General features: G+C 30.9%; 2 non-coding genes across 2 annotated transcripts; one reads left to right on the plus strand and one right to left on the minus strand.

Moving 5' to 3' along the window:
- The first annotated feature begins 6,438 nt into the window (after window positions 1-6,438).
- On the plus strand, window positions 6,439-6,520 carry Trnas-aga (transfer RNA serine (anticodon AGA)). The gene has a single exon. It is a non-coding gene; the product is annotated as a tRNA-Ser (tRNA).
- Window positions 6,521-10,668: 4,148 nt separating this feature from the next.
- On the minus strand, window positions 10,669-10,750 carry Trnas-aga (transfer RNA serine (anticodon AGA)). Its single transcript has one exon. It is a non-coding gene; the product is annotated as a tRNA-Ser (tRNA).
- Between the last annotated feature and the right edge of the window lie 342 nt (window positions 10,751-11,092).

The raw sequence follows: 11,092 nt of genomic DNA on the forward strand, positions 1-11,092 counted from the left end.
TAAAGTTACGACTTTAAAGTTATCGATATAATAATAGTCGTAATGTTAAACTATTGACAGTCATTGTTATACGATTTACAGCATTTTGGTATCATCAGATTAACATTGAGATTAATCAAAGCTATAACTTTAAAGCTACCGATATAATAATTGTTTTAATGTTAATATATTGACTATTTTTATACGATTCACAGTATTTTGCTATCAATAGAATAATTGAAAAAAAACGTAACAAGTCGAAGGGCTAGAAAATTTCATAATCGGAAAAAAAAGTTTACGAGAACTTGAAAGAAGAAGATTCACTTTTAGGAGGTTAGGGCTATTAATGATGTAATTATATATAAGATTTGATGTTCTCACTTTTATTTGTTAAATTTGCTTATTCCGTTAAATATGTTTTTCAAATACTTATGACCTTGTTATTTTTTGGTACTGTTAACTTTATCCAAAGGAAATCGGATAGAGCGCGGTTTACCTGGGTAAAGCCTGAAACATATACAATTTCAGTAATATTCAAACTTTACCTTTGTTTCCGGGGAATTCTGAAGTTTACCATGGTAAATCTAGGTTTGACTACACTGAGTTGACCCGTAGAATATGAACTGATTATTAGAAAATTCAATTGAAGAATACTCGAAAATGGTTGACTCACTTGAAGCGCGCAATATTAAAATTTTACAATTGAGTTACGTGCCTCAACAGAACAAAAATACTGAAAGAATAATGTAGAAAGAATTTAGGGAAATGGTACATGTAGAATAAATCAGTACTCATCGGCTTAGCGATCCTATAGAAGATAATAAATGTTCTGTTATCTTGTCTAGAAACACACTAAAATATTTACCAATCAAATATCTAATTATGTTGAAAAGAGTCAGTAGTATGAAGTATTCCTTTTTCAGGAAACACTGGGATATAAAACATGGAATGTAGGAAATCAAGATTTCAAACCAATATTTTGGTCTATTAATAGGAAAGATACAAATATGATAATGATGAAACTTTCATAGTTAGAAACACTGCTGGTATTTCATTTTACATATTACGAACTTGCCCACGAAATGGACCTTGTGGCCGGCCCTGGTCAATTAAAATGAGATTTGAATTTATTGAACGCACTGGACGCAAAAAAGTTCTTAGAAAGGCTGTTTACGTGTTTTTATCATAGCGGCGATGTGTTTATATTGTTTTTCTTTAACTATTTTTTAGGAAGGTTTTTTTGTTTGTTTACGTTTTAGGATTCTAAGAATACCTTTCTGATATAAATTCCTGTTTCTTTATAGTCAAGTCGGTGAATTATATAACTAGTGATAATTAATTCTATAGTGTCTGGTTTATATGTATAAATAAATGAAGTAAGTAAAAGACAGTGTGTATGAATTCACCCCACCGGGGTGAAATAGTGAAATAGTAGAAATAGTTTGAATAAATAAGTGCCAATTGAAGATGGCTTGAAACAGAACATATATCAGAAGTGTTTTGATAAAAAAGGTAGTGTTTATTACAGCAGACTTCACTAATTTACCAACAGTTAGTGTTGATATGTTACTTTTTTGGATTTATTTGGCTAAATTAGGACAAAATAAATTGAAAATAAAGAATGGGTGGATAAAGATGGCGTTCAATACTTCGTATTTTATCTTGTATAAATAAAAGATTTTTTATTTAGTTTTCATTTTATTTATTCTCAAACTCCAAAATTATTTAAATAGATTTCTAAAGCAAAATGAGCCATTTTTGCGAGGCCCCTCGTCAGAAAAAAAAAATAATAAAATAAAACTAAAATATCCTCACGCGCAGAAAGTTTTTTTAGTCAATTTTTCACACTCAAAGTACACCTCTAAAAGGTTAGGTTAGATTAGGTTGATATATACAAATAAAAAAAACGAAGATTTACAAAATGTCATAGTCAAATCCAGGCGCCACGGAAACCATACTCGTGCCATCAAAATTATAGTTACCAAGTGAATTTTCATTGCTCTTTTCATTATTACTGCTGTGGTTTTCAGTGTCATCTTTATATTTTGGCATCCAAATATGTTAATTATCATGTCTTTTTTCAGAGAAAATTTTTCTCCGCAAATTCTAAACTTTATTGAATTTTCAATATCGTTCGCAACTGTTTTTCAACTGTAAAATGAAAGCGATAACAAGTATATTTCCTGTTTACGTCAAAGTGATTTTCACATTTTTTGTTACAATGATAGTGGTATTGTTTTGATCATATGATTAGTGCAATTCATATATTTTCAAAAAAATATCTCGAAAATCCAACAAACTATACAAATTATTGAAAGCTGCGACGAAAAATCACAACCAGTGACAAAGAAGAATGACGGGTCATTTGAACCAAAGGTCTTATTTCGCGTGAAAATTGAAAACGGTTTTTTTCCGATAAATTAGTATGGATAATTAAATAAAACTCTTTAAAATGGAATGAAAAATAAAAATATTGCTTGTAACCTATTGAATATGTTATTTAGAACTATTGCAAGAAGAATAAATTATCACTGCAATTAAATGACTTTCGATTGCGTTTAGGATATAAATATACAGGGTATTCCAAAAAAGGTGATATCGTCTCTAGGATAGATGGAAAACTGAAAAATATTTGGGGTTAGCTCAGTAAAAAATACAAATACAATACAAATATACACAATTTTTACGATTTTGCCTCAACTACTAGCAACACTGTATTGAAATTTTATACCAATTTGTTTCGAAAGCTGATACAGCGAATAAATTTGATTTTATATCTGACTCTCATAGAGGGCGCTAGTTACACGGTTAGCGTAAGGAATGTGGAAAGACACAAATACCTCTTTTTGAAATACTTGGAGGATACTTAAAAAGCAACAGCTACAACCTTACCATATAGACAATTTGAAAAGCTCTTGCCAGACGATCTACTGGTTGGAGTACAACATTACAAAAAAGGACAGCCCTCAAAAAAATTTTTTAAAATAAACTCTTTACGGACGAGGCCACTTTTATGCAACAAGATATGTTCAACTTCCATAATGCACACTACTGGTGTGATTAGAATCTACATTACCAACACTCATTTAAATGGTGATATGTACCTGGATTTTTTAAGAAATCAGTTATTCGAGATATTAGAGGATTTAACGCTAAACGAGCAAAGATCTCTTTTTCTATGCACGTTTGAGCTCGAACTGTCGTAATTGGTTTAGTAACAATTTTCAGAATCTATGGATTGGTAGAGGTACAGAAGCTTCGATACTTCGTCCTCCTTGGTCATACGATTTTAATAACTTGAATTACACAGACAAATCTAGAAGGAAAAGTTTATGCGCCCTCTATGAGAGTCAGACATAAAAACATATTCACGTTAGGTAAAGGTTTTACTGACGCAAACCCCAAATATTGTTCAGTTTTCTATCTATCCGGGCTCAGCTTTTGAAGCGCCCTGTATACATTCACTTTGCATTATCTTGTAATTGATAGAGATTGAAAATTTTATATTGCCAAGGGAGAAACAACTTTACAAACCATATAAAAATAGTTATTCGAATAAAAATGTTGAAAATAACAATCTCAAAGTAGTAATGAGAAACAGTTCTAAACATGTCAAAGAAGCTTTTGTTAAGGGTGTTTCAGAGAAGTGATTTTGTTTCTAGATTGGTAGAAAATTTGAGAATTATTTGGCGCTGAAAAACATTTTCAATATTTTGCTAAAACTAATGGCAATTTCGTGATGAAATTTTACACAACTATATTATGGCATCCTGTAAATTGGTTTTAATATCCGTTTCTCACCAACATAAATTTTTTGAGGTTAGATTTGTTAATCAATATTTTGGGTGAACGAAAACATAACTTAATTTTACACCAAAACAATAATCTTAGTATACTCTATAGAGTGCATAGTTTTCATTTTGATTTGAAATAATGAAATAAAACATCGATGCTGGTATCAAGTATTGTGAATTAATTGATTCAAAATATTTTGGCTTGAAATTTCATTACAATGTTGCCACTAGTTTCGTAGAACATGAATAAATATTTTTTTTCAAAGCCCTTTTTCTTAAATACGGATGAAGTTCTGGAGAATGGGTAACCCTATAGGTATTTGTGCATAAAATTTATCACCAAATAAATATTACTGGAACTGGTCTATTTTAACAATTCAGCTTAAATGATAATAAATATATACGCGACCGGAATAACATTTAATTCAGAATTATTTTCAAAGGATAAGGATGCTATTTATTCTTTTTACCAATCAATATCTGTCAATAATGAATAATGGACAATGTTTAACGGCAAATAAATAACACAATCGAGAAATTACTGCAAACTGCTGACTTGAAATGTTCGCTTGATAGGATTGGCGAAATTTTCTTTCACGCTAATCGTTTTCTAGAAGTATTTTCTCTACTATATATAAAAAGTTTATTGTTTCGAAATTTTGTGTGAGTTAGAACTCTTATAATTATTCAGACTAGCCAAAAATATGTTTTAAAATTGAATAACTCTTTTTTGATTACATTATATGTTGTGTAGTACTCAAATTTCACTCAAAGTAAAACTCAAGTGCTCAAAGTACTCAATATCGATACTCATAAATACTTTTATTTTGATGTTCTTTCGAGTCCTTTTTATTTCACAGTACACAGTACTCATAATTTCTACAGTTGACGAGTAGCGAGGACGAGTCGACAGCGACATCGACACTCATGTACAAATGTCGGAACAATTCTCAGTTTGTCTCTTCAACTCGCTTGTTTTGTCTTCTATTTTGTTTGGAGAGTGCAGTCATAGAACACGAATCAATCGCATACGTGCAGTGTATATATCGTCAAAAAATATGGTGTCTTGTTTCTTTGTGGTATGTGAAATAATTAATTACGAGTGAAAAGTGTAAAAACTTACCTGACAAAGCGTTATGATTTACGCTTCTTAATTTAAAATTGAGATTATAAACTTATTCACAAAACCAACGATAAGATTTATATTTCTGTTCATAAATCATCGTCTGTCGTCAGATAGCAGATTCCAACAGAACCTAAATTTAAATTTTTGAAATGTTAAATATCAAACATGTCTTAGTTAAATTTACTTCATTCTTCAGCGATATTCATGTTTTACATTGAAGTGACCTTTATATTTTTATTATTTTACAGTTTTGACGTTTTTACATTGGACATTATATTTTTGAACATTTTTTAATTTTCAATTCAGCTTTTAAGTAATTTCTTCTGACGATGATTTTTAGAAAGAATTGAAACTTTCACTCTATCTTTGGTTCTTCTGTTTTTAATCTCTATCAAATTTAGAGGATAGTCTCTGTGTCATTTTAAAATTCTATTATTTTACTACTATAAATTATTCTTTTCTTACTGACTTGTCCTTTAGTTTAAAATGTTTTGAAGTACTCTCACTCATTACTATTTTATCATGAGTACTATCTTACATTGAAAAAGTACTCTCTTATTCGAGAACTTCTTATAGAAGTAGTCTTACCCGAATACTTTTAAGTACTTTTCATTTTTTAAGTATTCGTGATTAGTTTAGCACAATAAGTATTCATGATTAGCACAATACCCTGCCCATCTCTAATTTTCTGTTTTCTATGGACATTCTGAAATGAATAATATCTATTTGAGGTCATAAATGCCATGAGTCCATTAATACATATATTTTCCAAAACTTTGGTATCCCTGCACTGGTAACCTATGACCTGGTGGTCTCTATTAAAAAAAAAAATAAGAACTACCATCTCATAAATGACAATGAAAAGAACCGCGTCTGAAATGATATTATCTAAAAAAACTAATATATCGACCGAGGGAATGCATATAATGATGTGGAAATTTGATTAAAATCCCCACCTCATCATGGAAGTATAAATTGTTGCATTGGAGACGAAAAGAATTCTCGAAATGTGCGAGAGGAAATCTTTGTTGATTCACTTCTATGTGTAAACAATAAAAATTTCAGAACAAGGCATATACCACAATTTCTTCGGGAGACATACGTCTTGAAGTCGACGCAAATCGCTAATTATATAATTGATTTTTGATTTTTTGGATATTGAGTTTCCAATTAAGGCCACATCAGAATCACTAATGAGTAGACATTGAAGTTTTATACGGTGAAATTCTTGTGTTTGATCATGTGTTTACAATTATTTCCATGCCCATTTATTAGATGAAACTATCATTCATCTGTATAATGTACGTTAAAAAGACAGTTCCAAACAATAAAATAATCTTACAAAGTATACAAAAATATAGATATTATTATACGCTTGCAGGAAAAAAATCATACTGGTTCAAAGTTTAATAACAAAATTAGTAAATGTTCAATTATGACAGAAAAATGGACTTCCTACTGATTTTATATTGTTTATATGAAGATTATTTCTTATTCAACAATCAATTTATAAAGTATTGATGGTTACACCTTATGCATGCAGTCATGGCCGAGCGGTTAAGGCGTCTGACTAGAAATCAGATTCCCTCTGGGAGCGTAGGTTCGAATCCTACTGACTGCGAACGTTTTTGGTTCAAATATATTTTTAACTTATTTACAAACCTTTACGATTTTTATAATCAGAAAATTAAGGAAAGTAATACAACTTTTACGTCATGTGGCTGCAAAAAGTGTTTTATTATTGATTAAGTGAATGGTTCTCGAAGTTAGGAGTTACACTAAATCTTTACATAGAAAACCCAAATAAGTTTGTAAACTTTCTTCACCAGCTGGAGACTTTTCTTCTGAAAATGGTATTAGGCCTTAGTTGAAGTATATAAATAACTCATTCTTTTAACAATTAATACTAAATTGGACACCACCAGCTTTCCAAGGGAACGTGCAACGTTTGTAGACATTAAAAAAAAAACGTTTCATCACCACAGCTTTTATTATGTCCTCGTTAGAAGAAAATTTACTACATTTTAAACTTGAGATTTGTGTGCAGGGGCGTTGTCCTGCAAAAACAAAACACCTTTGGATAGCTTTCCGCGTCTTTTCTCTTTAACTTTTTCCCGTAAAGTGGTAAGTAATGCCGAATAGTAATAACCAGTTATTGTTCTACCCTTATCCAAAAAATCAATCATGATTATTCCATGGTAATCCCAATAAACTAAAGCAAGAACTTTTCCAGCAGATTTTTGCACACGAAGCTTCCTAGGTCTTGGAGAACCAAAGGGTCGCCATTCCATCAATTGTTGGTTTGTTTCTGGATCGTGTACCCAAGTCTCATCCATGATAGTAAATTCGGTTTAAGAATTCTACATGGTGTTCACATCGAGCACACATCGAAAGCGATGCTTCTACCCTTGCACGATTTTGGTCAACATTTAAACATTTAGGGATCCATTTTGCAGCAATGTCCAAATTGACGTGTACTATGTGATGAACGCGTTTTTATGAAATATTCAGTGCTTCAGATATCTGTTTTAGCCCAATTCGACGGTGTGATAAAATCATGTCATAAACTGCATCGATATTTTCTGGGACTGACACATCATTTTCAATGGAACATTTACCTCTTTTGAAGCTTGCAGTCCAATTTTTCACGGTTGTTCGATACTCCAATTTTTTGGATTTTCATTTTTCTTTTAATTTAATACGTAACTCTGGTTCACTTTTTTGACGCCAAACTTCTGACACTTCTAATGAGTTATTGTTCGTTGCTATGCCTCGTAGTTTATGCTCTAACATGTGAAAAAACTGAATTTACATTTTTTTAAATATAACCTAAATGAATCTCTTCCATTCTATTCGTTCCGAGCCCTAAATAAATAGGAAGTACGAATTAACCATGAAATAAATTTAAAAGATTCGCTTAAAACAAAAGAAAATTATTGAAGTTAACGCGAATTTTGTATGCACTGTGTATAAAAGGCAAAATTTAAAAAGATATTGGAAAAATTCACCAGCTATTGTAAAGAATAATATCGCCACAAATTTTACTAAATTTATTTTGACTTCACAATTGTAGTCAGAGATAGAGTACATTTTAGCAACGAAGCTATGGTTTTATTTAATTTTTCCAATGGAGTTGAAAATATATAACAAATTAATTGCTCAAAAGCTGTAACGTTAGAATAAATAAATCAAAATTGACTTCTTTGAAAAAAAAAACGTAACGTAACGTGTGCGAAATTTCACTAGAGCGTATTCAGCTTAAACGTATGTAACGTACTCTACTTTTTCTACGCCTCCTAATGTTCGGCTACCGTAATATTTTCATGCAAAAGCTCATAATATAAATAACACTGCTTTTATTTTCTAAAATAATAACAAAAAACGTGCCTTTCTGAGATGTGCTGATGTGTAATGTGTTTAGGCATTCAAGGACATCCTTCTTTTAATACAAAAGGTGTCTTAATAATGCTAGGGCCATGTCTTTCAATGGACTCAATGTATGTAAACAAACCTTATAAATTCGTACATAGATAAAATTTTTATTGCAATCTCATTACGTACATGTTATTGTTGAATATCACTTGCAAGAACTATCCACGATACAATTTTTGACGTTCACTAGCAAGGGCGTAGAAAACATATTTGAAAGTATACATAGTTGCTTGAATGTCTGGAAATAATTATTACTAACAAACATTCTAGAATTAAAATTAGCTTTTTATATTTAAGTGTACTCCAAAAACCTTAATCATACCTTATGTACTGAATGTTTGATGATCACATAAAAATGATTTATTGTCAAACGTATTTGAAAACACATTAAACCTTCTCGTATAAGGTATACGTTGTCGCATGTCCAATCTCAGCAGCTCTACAGCAGACCGTATCTAATTTTATCAGTCAAAATTTTTTATGTATTGCCTGACTTTGGAATAGTTATTGAAAAATCAAAATAAGCATGCCCCATTGCTCCGAGTGCAAATGTGGTCGTCCATTGTTATATTTCTTTTATCTTACTTTTCCTATTCTGATAGCAAAATTTGTGGAGAAGGCAGCTTATACATGAAATCTTAATGTTGATGATGCTGCCTGCTTGAGTGGTGAAATTTCTTATTTTTTTTATTTGGATCAAAAGGTTGAATTACTATTATGTGTATCTATATTGATGGGATATACTAAAAAACCAGGATTGGACTCCGCAATGATAAAATTCAGTACAGTTCTTCCAATATCAATTGCAGATTATGAAAACTTATATAGAAAATCTTGGCGACAATTTTGTTTGATCTACCATAAGCGTAGATACCGCATTTTATAAATTTATTATTTTTATATCGTTAAGTATTCATTAAAAGGCAATCGAATCATTATAAATTGGACGGCATTATACGCCGTTATTTAGACAGATGCACTTAATTGTAGTCCTACTTGGAACTTAGAAAAAATCATAATTATATCTCGTTAACTTGCTACAACTGAATATTGAATTATAAAACGTAAATGGACAAGTAAAATGTACCTGCCTGTAAGGAGTTCGCTTAAACAGAGTACTGGACGTGAACTGAGCCCTTTTTGTACTTCATTCCTTTTTTGTGGAAACCAAATTTCAAAGCAAAAACCATAAAGGAACAAGAATTCTTTGCAAATAAAACAAAAAAAAAACATTTCAATTCCAAAGTATCTTTATAAATAATAATAGTATTCAGAATCATCTGAACTAGAATCATTATTTGATTGAATTAATATGGGTTGCATATACTCATCTTCTTCTTTGATAACTCGTTTAACACAGTTTTTCCAAAGCTTTTGGCGGTCTGCTGCTAGAAATTTTCTTTACGAGTTTTACAACCTCTTTACTCAGTTCTGGGGACTGATTACATTTTCGTAATTCCTGATTTTATGTTTGCCCAAATAAACTCTATAGGATTAAATATGCAATAGTAAGGAGTTAGTCTGAGAAGAATATGACCATGTTCTTGGCACAGCTTGTCAATATAATAAATTTCCTCTAACTTTTGACCTGTAATAACAGTTAGTAATTCTTTGTTTGTTGGGCCTTTTTTACGATCGCTGACATAAATAGGAATAATTTTTTTAGACATAAATGCTAACATTTGAGCTTTGTTACTACTACTATTTGGTATCTTAAGGAGTTGACTTTTCAAATAATTCTGCTGTCATATCTTCATAATAATCAGCTGCACAGTTTTTAATTTCGTTTAGCAGATATTAATAAAGCATTAGGCACGAAACCGTCTTCGCTTCCAGCATGTAATATATCGCATTTCCCTTTAGAACATGGCACATTCAAACAGCAAATTTTACTATTGTCAACCCAACCGAAATTTACTACATCATAACTGTCAAAATATGTTTCATCTAGATAAATTATGTGTCTATTAGAACTTCCGACAGCTTCGGCCAATAGGAATGCATTTATGTTTACGATTCTATGTTTTCCTTGTTAAACAGAGTCCACGTGGACTGACGGTTTGTTAGATGTCTACCAAATTTTATATGGGGAGTATACATTATGTTTAATTTCTTAATTTGGTATGCGTGCCGTGCGAAATTATGAAATATTGATTGTTCCTCGCATAACTTTCTTCTGCAATTGATATTGGAAGAACTATAGTAATATACAATAATGTAATTAGAAAAAATACTTCGGACAAAATTGTAGAACTATATAACAATACTGTACGGTAAATTCTGATTATAAAATTGTATGAGCGATTTTTAAAAAAAATTTATGATTTCAAAAATTTACGCAGTCAGTAGGATTCGAACCTACGCTCCCAGAGGGAATCTGATTTCTAGTCAGACGCCTTAACCGCTCGGCCATGACTGCATAAGTTAAAATGATTATTAACGCGTAGTGATTGAACGATAATATAAAATGTAAAATAAAATGTATAAAAAATCTGCATCAAGTAACAATGTGACGATCAATTCTTAACTCAACAATGACCCAGTACCAGAATATTATGAGATTTTTTTACAAAAAAGATAATTTTACTGTAAAAATTGAAGCATTCCTTTATATTTTTACGAATTGCTTCAAGTACAAACCCTGATTTTAACCTGTTCAAGTGGAAACATTCATAAACTTACAACAAGCTGAAAATGTTCTGATGTCCAGCAGGATCAACTTGATCAAAAAATACTGCTGCTGTTACACTTACTTACAACA

The sequence above is a fragment of the Diorhabda sublineata genome, chromosome 1 (assembly GCF_026230105.1).
Source record: "Diorhabda sublineata isolate icDioSubl1.1 chromosome 1, icDioSubl1.1, whole genome shotgun sequence".
NCBI classification, from domain to species: domain Eukaryota; kingdom Metazoa; phylum Arthropoda; class Insecta; order Coleoptera; family Chrysomelidae; genus Diorhabda; species Diorhabda sublineata.